Raw genomic sequence first — 15,120 nt, forward strand, 5'->3', positions numbered from 1 at the left:
ATTTACCCTAAGTTATGCTTTTCTCTTTCCTATCCTCTTTTCCTCCTCCCCAGTATTTTGCTTTTGATGACCACCTCCCTCAAACAGTCCTCCCTCTTTAGAGCTACTCCTCCTTTCTTTCCCCTTTCCTCTTTCCCCTAATTCTTGTTTTCTCTTCTATTAGTCTTTCTCTTTCTTTCTCCCCTTTCCCTTTTTCTTCTCTATGAGCTGAGACAAATTTCTTTATGATACCAAATATGTCTGATATTCTCTCTTAGAGCCAAATCTGATGAGAATAAGATTCACACAATACTTATCCCCCTCTGTTCTTTCCCTCAATTATAATAGATTTTCTTTGCCTCTTCATGAGATGTAATTTCCCTTATTTTACCTGCTTTTTCCTCTTCTTCCAGCATGATCCCCTTTCCACCTCTAGTTTCTTTTTCATATTATCATAATAAAATCAAATTATACCCGCATTCTCTAACAGAAATATAGTTCTCAAGAGTTCTTTCCTTTTTACCTTTTTATGCTTTTCTTGAGTTCTGTGTTTAGAAATCAAATTTTTTGTTCAGTTCTGGTTTTTTCATTAGACACAGGTGAAATTCACTTATATCATTGAATGTCTATCTTCTTCCCTGAATAGAATAAGCTATCCAGCTAAAAAACTGCATTGAAAGATAATGCTCATTTTTAGCTAGATAGCTTATTCTTGACTATAATCCAAGTTCCTTTGCCATTTGGAATATCAGATTCCAGGCCCTTTGATCTTTTATTGTAGAAGCTGCTAGGTCCTGGGTAATCTTAATTGTAGCTCCTTGGTATTTAAATTGTTTCTTTCTGGCTGCTTGCAATATCTTTTCCTTGTCATGATAATTCTGAAATTTATACACAATATATTCCTTGGGGATATAATTTTGGGGTCTTTTTCAAGAGATGATTGGTGGATTCTTTAGATGGCTATTTTACCTTCTGATTCTAAAATATCAGAGCAGTTTATGATTTCCTGTAAGATAATGTCTAAGTTATTTTTTCATCATGGCTTTCAGGAAGCCCAGTAATCCTTAGATTGTCTCTCTTAGATCTATTTTTCAGGTCAGTTGTTTTTCCCAGGAGATATTTCATATTTTCTTCTATTTTTTCATTTTTAAAAAATTTTGTTTGAGTGATTCTTGAAGTCTTATTGAATCATTCACTTCCATTTGTTCAATTCTAATTTTTAGTGTATTATTTTCTTCAGTTACCTTTTTTTTTAGCTCCTTTTGCAATTGGACAATTAAATTTTTTTGTTCATTGAATTCTTTTTCCATTTTTTCCATTCCTTCTTTCAATGATCTCATTTCATTTCCCAATTTTTCTTCTAACTCTTTTAAGATCCTTTTTGCAATCTTTGAAGAAAACCTTGTGAAATGGGCACCAGGCTCATGTCTCTCTTTGGGGCTTCTTCTGGAGTAGCTTTGTCTTTAGGAACCTCAGGATTTTAGGTCTGATCTCTCCATAAAAGCTGTCTATGGTGACGTTTAAAATTTTTTTAAAATTATTTTTTTTAAGGTTTGAGGTCTGTTCAATGCAAAGGAATGACAGCTGCTTTAATTTGCCCTGGAGCAGTTCTGCTGATTGATTTCCAGTGCTGGGTAATGGCAGTTAGGTCTAGCATTCTTCCAGGGCTCAGTGGTTCACAATTTGTCTTTTACAAAAGGCAAATCTGCCAAACCACCTGCTTGCAACCGGGACAGAGTGGCCTAAGAGGCTCACAGAAGATTCCTTGGTGCATGGAAGCTATAGAGCTCTGACTCTTCACTCTAGTTTCTTGCCCTGGTCTATCTATGCTATAGTCTGGGTTTGGCAGACAGTGCCTCTTCTTGATTGAAATAAACCTGTTCTGAAGTTCTTCTAAGGTATCTTCTTCTAGAAATGTGTTGTACTCCAAATATTTGTGGATTCTTTGACTTCAAAACCACTTTAGAGGTTCAATATGCTGTTGGTTTGAGAGAAGGTTAGAGGAGGTTACATAGAGTCTTGTCTGCTCTCTGCCATCTTGGCTCCCTGGCACATTCTTTAGAGCACTGGACCTGGAGTCAATCCAGATGTCAGACACTTACCAGCTGTGTGACCCAGGGCAAGCCTCTTAATCCAATTTGTCTCAATTTCCTCATCTGTAAAATGAGCTGGAGAAGGAAATATTTCTCTAGTATCTTTGCTAAGAAAGTCCAAATGGAGTCACAAAGAATTGAACATGACTAAAATGACTATTTCTTTCTGCCCTGAAATTACTTTGAATTTACTTATCTGTGTATCCCTCCCTTATTTGCCTGTTGTAGCTCTACAATAGAATATAAGTTTCTTGACACTGTCTTATTTTTAGTTTGATATCCCCAGCATCTAGCACAGTGCCTGGCACAGAGCAGACAATTAAATAATATTTGTTCTGCTGAACTGAAATAGATCATGGAAAAAATGACATTGTAATTGTAGGTTCTATATACATATGACATTATTTAGAAAGAAAGAGATGGAGATGAGGCAATAAGTTATAAACACTTGCTGAAAACAGCATTTATAAAAGCTTTTATCCTAAGTGGGACTTTGAGAACTTCCTCAATATTAATCCAAAATAGTCTCTTAAAAAATAAATGGTTTGGTAAGGCACAGACGTGCTCAGAAAAGATAAAATAGAATATCAATTGCATGAAATCGACAAGCCTTTGTGCTAATAAAGTGAATGCAATTAATATTAGAAGAAAATATCTGTTGAGATTCTAATATCCAAAATATGTGACCAAAAGCCATTCCCTAATGAATGTGTTGTTCAAAGGATATAAATACATGATTCTTAAAAGGACTGCAATTCTTGATAGCCATGTGAAAAGTTGCTCCAGGTCACTATTAAGAAAAATGCAAATGAAAACAATTCTAAGGTATTTACCACAACCCCCAAATTGGTAAAATGACAAAAGAAGTAACTAACTATTATATGTTATATAATAATTGTTACTGAAGGAGTTGTGGAAAGATTGACACATTCCTATACTCTTGGAGCTGTGAATTGATCCAAACATTCTTGAAAACAATTTGGAATTATGGGACAAAAATGACTAAAATGTTTATGCCTTTTGACCAAATGGTCTCACTACTAAGCACATACTTTAAGAATATAAAAGATAGAAAAGTCTAAAAATACTAAAATATTCTTTTTTTTAACTAAAAAAAAGAATTGGGGAAAAAAGTAGATGACAATTGACTGGGGGATACTAAACAAATTGTGGCAAGTGAACATAATAGCATATTATTACACTAATGGGAAACAATCAACTGGAAGATTATAAGGAGACATAAGAAGACAGATAAACTGAAGCAAGATGAAGAACAATAACACAGACAATGACCACAACTATGTAAATGGAAAGAACAGCAGCAACGAAATTAAAACTGAATGGCATGTATTTGTAATGTTCAGTTGTAATATCCTGAAGAGATAAAAGGTTACATTTTCTGCTCTTTAGCAGAAGTGAAAACTGTGAATATATAAAGGTCACCGAGCAATCCCTGGTATTCCCATAAAGCACTGTGCATACTTCTCGGAATGTTGATATATTTGTTAGTTTTGCTTAATTGCTTTCTTTTTTTTTTATTCTGAATTTTAAGGGATGGTTTTCTGCATGGGGGTGAGATGTATTGGGAAATAAAGATAATGTAAATTTGAAAGATACCAGTTTTAAAGAAAAAAAAGAAAATGAGTATTTGTATGTGTGGGTATGTGTGGGTGGGTAGGTTGTCTGTTATTGTTATTGATTGAAAGAAACAAGAATATAAGAAGACTTGAATTACAAAATCTATTCTACGCAAAAGGAATAGAAAAAGAAGCCTTTGGTAAATAATGTCCATAATTTATATTGAGGAAGGAAAGACAGACTATGATTCTTTGACTTTCTGCAAATCACAGTGCAGTGTTGATAGTAGAACAAGAAAGTGGAGGAGGGAATAGATTATATGGCTTTATGGAAAAGGAACTATGACAGAGTGGAAAGATATTAGTTTGGACTCAGAAATACCAATTGGCTTTGTGATCTTGGGCAAGTCATTTAAACTTCTTTGACTTTCTTAATTTGTAAAATGAAATTGATAGTGTTTGACACTCCTCTTCCCATCTAGGTGTGCAAGGTATATATAATTAGTGTGCATTAGAGAATTTTATTTATTTTTACTTTTCAAAAGGTTTATTGAACAATCATAAAGCATTTTTTATTTGTCAAACAAATCAAAGAAACCAGAACTTAACTAAATTGAATTTTTAAAAATTAACTTAGATTTATATAGAACAAACATGAAATACAAAATATTCATTAGGGGAAGGCATTAGAGTACACCTTGCTGTAAGGTATTCTTGCCTATGACAATCTACCTCACAAGGTTCCTATGGCTGCACACACACTGGAGCACACAAACTACACACACATTTGCAGAAAGGTCAGCTTTCTCCCCTTACCTCCTCCAGCAGGAATGTCCCATTTTTCCATCACTGTTTATTTACCTTGTTTCTACTAAGGGCTGGAAGTGGGGGTGCTCTTTTAGCTTTATTTAACTAAGTATTATTACTTTTACCTTGTAAGAGAATTGGGGAGAGAGAAATAATGAGATAAAATGTTAACCCCAAGGTTTTGATGGTGTGTTGACAGCTCAGTTGGGGCTGACTACGAAAAGAGGCTGAACAAAAAAGGCTGACAAAAATGGGATTTGGGGCTTGGTTTATCTATGAATTTCAATTTTCTACACAGTTGGCTTCCATGCCCCTCCTTTTAGATCAGATCTAAAGTTGACCAAGCAGACACATTGCAGAGCTGGGGAGGACAGAAAAAGAGATAGCAGGTTGTAGCTCTGAAAGTGAGTCAATCTATCACTGAAGATTTTAAAAATTTCCTTTCCTTTTTTTTTTTTTTTTTTTTTCCCTTTTCTTCTTCCCTCCTTCTGCTCCTATCTTGACCAAAGAGGAAGTATCTTTGCAAAAGAGGTGAGTGGACAAGCTTTGGGCTACATTTTCCTCTACTACCTTTCCTACACCCCGGGAATCCGAGGGGTTCCCAAGGCTCAGCAGCCTGGATAATAATCTCCTCAGCTGGAAGATCCCCCCCCCTTTCATCTTTATCTCCTACTTCACAGCAGGCGGCTCCCTGACTCTCTGGAGGTTAGAGGTGCCTACTGACCCCCCAATTCGCGCTCCTTTCTTGTCTTTGCTCTATCTCTCCATCTCTCCAACCCCCAGCCATCTCCCGCCCTCCGCCCTCCATCCTCCCCTCCCTCCACTGCGGCTCGGAAGCGCGCACCTCCCCTGGCCGGGAACAACTTGCTCAAGGCAGCCTGGTAGAGCAGCGGAGGCAGCTGCAGCAGGCGGTCACATCTGGAGAAAGGCAGCAGACTAGCAGGTAGGTTCGGCAGCCCAGCTCTGACAGCTCTTCCTGCTGCAGACAGCAAGTGGGTGCGAGGGACCTGCCGCCTAGGGGTGGGGGCACAAGTGCCGGGGCGCTGGGAGCTTGTGCTGGCGTTTCCGGCTTTAGGGGCAGTAGGTTGGCTTTTGTAACATTAAGGATGATTTTTTTTTTTTTTTTTTGAGAGCAGATGGTCTGCTTTTTTCATGGGAGCAGAGTGGGCTAGAGTGGAAGGGAAACCAAGTTGACATTCATCCTTTCCAGCCCGAGATTTTCATTTATACACTTCAGGCCTTCGGGGAAATAAGCTGGAGAAGGAACCCTAGGGCTCCTAAGTCCAATGCTTCGGGTGTCCGTGGTCCCCCTACGTATGGCAAGAACTTTTCCTGCCTTTCTGGCCTTCGCTCTTAAGCGACATGGCTTAGCGGTTCCATAGGACCCCTCGTGTGGCTACCACTGCTCTCAGAAAGTGAAATGACCCAAGGTGGAAAGGCGGGTGTGGATCACTCGCCCTCTGCTGCCGGTCCTGGCCAGTGGCCTCCAGGCTAGCGACTGCAACTCTTTCAGGACGCCTGCTCCGTGGGTGATCAAACTTTGAAACTCCCCGAGATTCCCTGACTTGAACGTGCACATTTGTTTGTTTCTTTTGGGGAGCCTTTGGGAGGGGGCGGTGCTGAAGTCTGCTAGTCATTCCTAATGATCTTTTTAAAAACAGAGTTATGGGTTTTATCTATTTTTTTTTTTTTATGGAGGGAAGTAAGGAGAGCAGTCTCCGAAGGCTCAATTAGGAAGAAATCGTAGAATTTGAATCTGGAAGGGAATTTAGCATTCAGTCATCGAGTCCAAACCCTGATTTATTTTATTTTATTTATTTTTACGGATGAGAGCTTCATCCCGAAGAGTAAAGGGACTAATACAAGCTGACAGAATATGAGCAGCAGCACGGCTGGATTTGAAATCCAGGACTCTTTCCACTGTCCTGCGGGCAGGCAATGTGACTGCTTTCTGGAATAAGCTTTCTGATCTGGAGGAAATACATTGAATTTATGGTTTTCTCCTTGGAAACAACTTTTCCATTTCTTAGGGTTCAACACTAAGGATGCAATGTAAAAATCAGAACAGAATAAAATAAAACAAGTCATACTGTGATACAAATATTAATTTTTTGAAATTGTAGAGCTTTTTATTTTACTAAGCAGCTAAGCAATAGACATATATTAAGCACCTACTGAATGCCAGGCATTATGCTAAGTACTTTAAATTTAAACTATTTTAAAATATCTCATTTTATTCTCACAACAACTCTAAGAAGTAGATCCATTTTACAGATGAGGAAACTGAGGCAGATTTGCCTTAAGTGACTTGCCACTAATCTGAGGTCACTTTTGAATTCAGGTCATTCTTATTCCAAGTCCTCCAAGGCTCCAGCTACTTGCAGCCATCTACATCAATCTTTACAAAAAATATTAGTAGGACCTTCTTGCCAAAGTGGAGAGTGAGACAGAATTGAAATGACTCAACAACAAAAACCTATTATCTAAACTATAAAATATAAATATGGTATTTAATACCCACAGGAAGGGAGCAAATTATTCAGTTTCAAATACTGGTTCCTTCTTTTATTACTTTCATGACTTTGTACAAACCATTTCACTTCTCTGACTTCTACTTTTCTTTTCTATAAAATGGGGGTGAGGGATTGACTATGACCTCCCAAGATCCCTTTCAGCTCTAAGTCCATGATCTTTATTTTGCTTCAAGAAATATATTGGCAATGTGACCTTGAACAAGTTGTTTACTCATTTATGTACTAGACCACTCTCTAAGTCTATAAATGGCAGAAAAGGTACTGATCTGCATTAGTAGTGGAGATTCTTCATTAGGACTTTCACACACAAACTAAATCCTAGGTTAAGTAAAAATAAACAAAATAAAACAAAATAACAAGATGAGACTACAAAGTTAAGATTTTCAGATTTGGAAATAGAACTGAAGATCTCCTGACTAGACAGCCAATACTATCTCTATTAAACCATTCCTCTCAATAAATGATTAATCTTGCATTATTATTATATCTTACATAGTAATATATATTATGGCATATAACTTGTAGTATATTACCATGTAATAGTACTTATTAAATACATAGTATGTAATATAATATGCTAATATATAGCATATAGTATATTCACATATAATAATATGTTATGCTAATATAATATAGTATGCTAATATTATATTACATATTAGCTTATAAATGAGTATATCCTTTAGCTTAAAATTTAGGGATAGAAAAAAATTTCTTTCTTCACATTTTCAATAACATTTAAAGTGTTACCTTATCTAAAAAGTTGAATGCCTTTATAGGTAAGAGATATAGCTAGGTTTTTGGATTAGGCAGTTTATCCAAAATATTTCTAAAATAAATTATTAGGAAAGAAACATCCCTCAGGTAAAAGAAATAATGCAGTAAGTCTCCCCCCAATCTGAAGAAGCAGAGGGGAATAAAATTAGTGCCACAAGGTTAGAAGAACTCAACACAAAAGATTATAGATTTAAAGCTGGAAGGAATTTTAGAGATCACCTTTTATATTGTAGTTGAGGAATCTGAAGCTCTGAGAAGTGAGTTGTAACTTGTCTAATGTCACATAATTACTACCAGAGTTAGCATTTGAACTGAAATCCTTCCACTTTCTTTTCCAACTGTTCTTAAGGTCTTTCCACTTTACCATTCATGAGAAGAATAAGAAGAAACCCTATCCACTTAGAACTATGCAACAGATGTGATGGTCTTTCCATATGAACCTTTTGAAGGGGGCAGAGTTCATGAATTCAAATCTCAAGTCTTACTACTTACTAGCTTTATGACTGGAAAAATTACCTAACTAGTTAAGGCCTCCATTTAATCTATAAATGGAAGGGGGTGAACAAGATGAAACCTAAGGAACTTTCCTGGATCCTTCTGTAAGCATCAACTCTGGTTTTAGGGAACAATAATAATTATAATCAACAAACATTTATTTAGCATCTGCTAAATGTCAGGCACTGTGTTACATGCTGGAGATACAAAAAGAGGCAAAAGCAATAAGGATTCACAGATTCCAAGAAGCCTATTTCTGACCACAGATTAGAGAAAAACCCAATGGTAGTTGATGACTCCTACTCAAATGTATGGAATTGTTTGTATGTAACTTTCTGGGATGTGCACTCCACAGGTAAGAAAGATTCATCAAACCCAGTGACTAATAACACTCTTTATTTCTGCTGATTTCCCTGGAAATGAATGACATCAGCAGCAGAAACTTGGGATGTATCTCCAATGACTTTGAAGCTCAAGGTGAGAAATTACAGGCTTGGGACATACTAGTAGGTGTTCTTGTTGAAACTGAAGAATTTTGATGGGAAAAGGATAAGAGAAATAGATGACTGACTGTTTAGATTTTGTTTTTCTTGACCATGATTTATGATGGGTACCTGGAAAAAACCCAGAGCACATTATATCTCTAGCTGAAAAATTTATTGGCAGGAGATGCTTAAATTAATTAGGATGGCTAGAAATTGAATTTGAGAGGACCACCAATATTTAACCCTGCCCATATAAACCCAGAATCAGTTATACATCAAACCATAAAAACCTATCACATTGCCCTGAAGAACCCTCACCTCTGAAATCCTCACCTCTTGATTAGGAATTCCTTCTCTGAAATCAGCATTTTAGGAAGGATTTTCAACATATTTCATTTCACTCATACATGATTTCTCTCCCAGGATTTCTTAATCCTTTCCTTCCTAATTATACTTTGTGCCTTCACTCTTCCAAGTTCCTTTTCATTTGTTGTCTTCTTCCTTCAGAATGTAAGTTTTTTGAGGGCAGGGACAGACTTATATGCAGATCTTTATGAGTTTAGTTTGGGAAAGAGAAGATGGAATAGGGTATCTAACACTCATCTAACACTTTAAAGTTTGCAAATCACTTTTCATGTTTTTTCATATGATACCATAACTATCTTCAAATATTTGAAGGAATGTCATAAAAAGATGAAAATGTGGTCTTTGTTGCCTTAGGGGGCAGAATTAGGGTAAATGACTAAAAATTATAGATTGGAAAGCAGTTTTATCTCTCCAAATGGAAGAACTTTGTAACTTATAGATTTGTCTAAACTAGAGTATACTTTTTCAAAAAGAATAAATATATCTTTCTGGAAATTCACAGTTGCCTAGCAGATTGATGACACCTAAGCAACATCTAAGGTTTCTTCCAATTTTGACCTCTTATTTTATGGTTCTTAATGAAAAATAAAAATTGGGTAGGTGTCTTGATAGTTTTCTCCAAATATAGGAAGTTTTAGAATGTTGGACTTTAATGTCAGAATACACCAATACTCTCAAATGATATAACACTCACCCCATTGTACACAGAAGAAAATTTTGTGCATCTTATAGCTGGGAAGTATGTGAAGGAGCAGTTGGGTATCATCTTTTGATAGAGCTAAATCTCTCTGGAACAAAAATTGTTTGATGGTTTGAATTAGGTAATTCTTAGAGACATTTTATCATTTAATTTTATCATATTTAATTTAGTTGTCTAGATTTATGTTGTCACAATCCATACAACTTTTGCTTCTCTAAATATTTGTTAATACCAAAAGAAACCACTATGTTCAAAAAATTTTTTCAGCTTCATATTTTATTTCTTTCTTAAGAGAAATAGTATTCTGTAGTGGTCTCGGAATCAGGAAGATATGAATTCAAATTCTGCCTCTGATACATAGTGACTGTGACCTTGTGTAAGTTACTTAAAATCTTAACATCCTAGGCATATTTCTGTAAATTATAAAGAAGGTGATGACTTGCATTGACATAGGGAGTTTTCTTATCTGAAAGTTCCTTATATCAATAAAATGACAGTTCAAGTCTTCATACTTGAACAGTAAATTTGCTTTCTTTTAACATTGCCTGGGCAACAGCTAGCCACCTCAAGCCAAAACAAAAGAACAAACAAAAAATACCTGAAAAAGCATATAAAAGGACAGTGATTCTTTTAATTAGTTTATTGGCCTGCAGTGTTTTCTGGTGCAAAGAGACAGAGCAGGAATTGAGAAAGAGGACACATGTAGCTAGCTGTAAGGTTAATGGTAATTATACTATGAGGCTGGCATTTGCTTGCAAATATTGTGCCAGGAAATAGTTTTCACTTCTATGAAATATTGAAAGAAAGATATGGAGAGAGAATCAGCTTATGGCATAAAGTAATAGAAACTATACAGTCTAAGTAACTAAGAGAATTGAATGATAATATAGGTACTTGGTTTTTATATTTAAGGTTTTTTAAAAAGCTGTTTTAAAAGAGAAATATGTCCTTCCTATCCATTTCTCTTGTCTGTTATAAAAATGACAGCTCACAGCTGTAAGGCAACTGAAATATAAATCTATTTTTAAGTTTAAAATCAAGGCTAGACCACGTCAGTATTGAAGACATAATTTGCTAGTGTACATGCCTTATTTTATGCAGCCATGTACTTATTATGTTCACATTCAGTCAACAAGCATTTATTAAACATTTACCCTGTTCCAGGCACTGTGGTAAGTAATGGGGATCAAAAAAGGACAAAAGTGATTTCTGCTCTGAAAGAGCTTGCATTCTAGTGGGGGCAATCCACAAATAACTGTTTACAAAGAAGATAAATGCAGAATATACTGGCGACAATCTCTGGGGGAAGATTAAGATTCAGATTCAGACTAAAACTGAGGAAGATTGGGAAGGGTTTTTTGCAAAAGGTGAAACTTTATTTATTTTTAGAGTCATGCAAAACACATTTCTACATTAAATATACTTCCCCCCCCTTCCCAAAGCAAAAAAAAAAAAAAATCATTTCATCAATGTCTTCCAGTCTTCCCAGATTTTCTTAAAAACCATTCCCAAAAGGTAAAACTTTAGCTGAAGGAATCCAGGGAATCAGTGAGCCAGAGAATAGGACAGAAAATATTCCAGCCATGTAGGGCAGCCAATAAAAATGCCTAAAGGCATTTTTCAAAGAATTTTTCAAAGAATAAGGAGGCCATGCCACTAGATCTCAAAATACATGGAGGGATGTAAGGAATTAAGACTAGTTCTGGTCCTAGAGTCAAGAGTATTTGAGTTCAAATCCAGTCTCAGATACTTAAAGGTATGACTCTGGGCAAGTCATTTAATCTTGATTGCCTCAAAAAAAATATTGGCAGTATAGGAAGTACCAGATTATGAAGTACTTTAGAAAGAAAACAGTGGATAGAGATGAGGACCTACTGGTGTTTATTGAGTAGAGGGTGACATGATCAGATCTGTGCTGTAAGAAAATCCTTTTGATAGCTGAGCAGGTGATGGAGAAACTGGGAGAAACTTGAAGAAGGTTCAGCCATCTGAAGTCTATTGCAGTAGTCCAAGCATGAAATTTTAAGAGTCAGTACAAAAATAGTAGCAGAGTCAGAGGAGAGAAGAGATGGTACATGAGAGATGTTATGAAGGTAGAATCCACAAGAGTTGACAACAGATTGCATATGGGGATGAAAGAGAGTGAGGCACTGAAGACAACACCTAGTTTGTGAGCCTGAGTGACTGGGATAATGGCAGTGCCTTCAACAGTAATATAGAATTAGGGGAAAATTAATGAGTTCAGTTTGAGATAAGTTGAGTTTGAGATATCTGTAGAACACCAGTTCTCTTGATGTCCAACAGGTAGTGGTAGATAAAAAGATTTGAGGTCAGAAGAGAGGCTAATACAACAAATAGACCAGAGGATCATTAGAATAGAGATTATAATTGACTCCATAGGATGTTATGAAATTACCAAGTTAAAAAGATCACAGAGAGAGGAAAAAAGGCCTAGGGTAGAGCCTTAGGGGACAGCTATGGTTAGTGAGCTTTCCTTAAAAGGCAAGAAGTGAGAGGAATCAGCCAATCAAAAGAAGGGGCTCCAAGGGTAACGGGTACTTCCAGTATGAAAAATCCATGGAAGAAATGAGCATCCAGGGAAGAGATGCAGAGAATTGGTAGTAGAACCTTCAGGAGAATGAAGACATAACTGATCACGTTAGGAAGGAAGAGGACTAAGAAAAAACCAATTAGATTTGACAATTAGGAGATAATAGTTATCTTTGGAAAGAGCATTTTCAGGGATGAGATGGGAAAACAGATGAATCCAGGACCCCGTATTTTAAAGAACAAATGAGAAAGAAAAATAAAGAAGAAAATCCTGACAACTGGAACTGACCACACTGGAATGAGTTGATTCACGGAAGTTTCTTTTCTCCAGAGATCTTCAAGCAGAAATTGGATGACCACTTGTCAGTGATGATGAGTCTTGTTAAATATGGGTTGGAGTGGCTGATATATCTAAGGCTCCTCGCTGTGAGATTTTTTTTAAGACTCTAGAGTATTTTGAAAAACATCCTGAAGACAATTTGTTTTCATACCTGCATTCTCCTTGATCTCATTGCAACAAGTGTGTTTTTTTTTTAAATCCATGAATACACTGTGTGGTTTTCTGTGTCAAGTTATACATGAATGCAAACAATAAAATTATGGAATTCTAAGGTATTTCATTGCATTATTATTTTTACAATAGCAGATATATAGGAAGGCTATATTCATGCAATAATAAAAATGAGGAATTTGGGACTCATTACGTTGGCTAGAAATTTCATTTTCTGACACATTTATTCATTCATTCAACAAATACTTAATATAGAATTTTTACAAGGTATTCTACTAGTCATTGTGTCTGACAGACAAAGATGAGTAAGATATAATTCCTCGGATTCAAATAGTTTACAATTTTTGTAGTGAAAAAAAAATACACACAATGGCAGAGAGATTCCATATAAGTCTTTATAAGTCTGTAGTCAAAAAGGCACAAAGAATTATGGGAGCTTAGGGGAGGCAAAAATAACATCTGATTGATGATTCAGAGAGAACTTCATGGAGTAGACATTATTTGAACTAATGATATTTAAATAGGAAGAGATAGTATGAGAGAAACCATTCCAGATGCAATGCACAATGTGAGGAAAGGTATTGAACCATTTACTTGTGGGCAGACAAACAGGGAATCAAAGGACAATAGATAGTTCATTTTCCACTTTCCTGGATTATAGGGTAAAGGAAAAGGAGGATTATAGATTTAAAGCTATGAGGAATCCTAGTGGTCATTTATTTCAACTCTTCTATTTTACAAATGAAGAAATTGAGACTCAAAGATATTAAGTAATTTGTTCAGAAAATGGTAGAACCAGGATTATAATCCAAGTCTGCAACAACAACAATCCACCCTCAGAGCCTCTGGCCTTTTCACTGAAAAAAATAAGAGCTAAAATCATAGTATTTGGCAGTGATCTGAAGACGATTCTAGAGAAATTTTCTATTTGTTTAACATCATACAGCTTTAATGAACCTTGCTGCCTCTCTCCTAAAAGCCTAATCCTACTGATAATGAGTGACACAGCTGGTGGTGTGCCTGTGCAAGGAAGTTGCCATCTTTGGCACTTGGTATAACTTGAGAAGGCTCTAAAGAGAATTTCATACTGAATGTGAAAACTTTACCTCTTCCTATCTGTGTGATAGGATAATTATTCAATAGGGTGACTTGTTAACTTTTCTGGACCTCAGTTATTTCATTTGTAAAATGAGGGAGTTGGTTTTAGATGACCTCTGGCATCTCTTTCATCTTGGGAGTTTGAATTTTTTTAGGTAGTTCTAAAGGAACTGTTGAATTTATTGAAGCAGGTTAGTAACATGATTAGAACCAAATACATTGTCTTCTCTTGTCTCATCTTGTCTCATTTCCCCAATTCAGAATTTCATATTGCCCTCACTTTTTTTTTTTCTTTTCCAAATACTACCCATTCTTGAGAGTCTAGACAAAAAAAAAAAAAAAAAAAATTCCTCCTTGAAGAGTTTCTCCATAGTATTCTAGTCTACACTGATCTCTTCCTTATGTATCCTATACAACTTGGTATGGATAACTTTTTTGAAGGAGTATTTAAGCATAACTGACTTTGTTGCTAAGTGCTTCTTGTGTACATTAGTTGACTTTCAATAAAGCAATAAACCCTTTGAAGTTGGGAATGCTAACTTGGTCTCTTCCCTACTAAACCTAGCACAGAATCAACTCATGGTAAATTGAGGGAATTGTGCAGATTGAGTGAATCACATTGACTCCATTTTGTGACTTATTGGATCTGGTTCAGTTTTCTTTCTATTGAATTATAGATCTAATCTAATTTCTGTCTTGTGAGAAAACTTTATTTCATTGTTTGAACCTAGCCTGTGTAGCTGGAAAGCTAGATCACGTCTATCTGTTGCTTAGAGACCCTTAACTAAGAACCTATTTTTTCTTCCTGACAAGAAATTTAATGAGATCTGAAGATTTATGTAAAGAATATATTCAAAATTATACATTGCAAGCAACCTACATCTTATCTGCAAACTGGTTAACTCTTTATTGGTCGATAAGTCACTATTTCCATGTTCCTTTTTATTGAAAATGTATACCTCTTTTTTCTGATTTCAGGGAATTGTACCAGTTAGCTCATCTCCCTCCCAAATTAGAAATCCCCAAATCTTTCTTCAAATTAGAAATCAGATTACCTAATTTTGTATACTGGCTAATTGTTTCCTTTAATTAATTGGTCTTCTTTGATTAGTTATTTTTAATGAATAAAATGAATAAAAATCAGCTTC

Source organism: Antechinus flavipes, chromosome 4 (assembly GCF_016432865.1).
Source record: "Antechinus flavipes isolate AdamAnt ecotype Samford, QLD, Australia chromosome 4, AdamAnt_v2, whole genome shotgun sequence".
Classification (NCBI taxonomy): domain Eukaryota; kingdom Metazoa; phylum Chordata; class Mammalia; order Dasyuromorphia; family Dasyuridae; genus Antechinus; species Antechinus flavipes.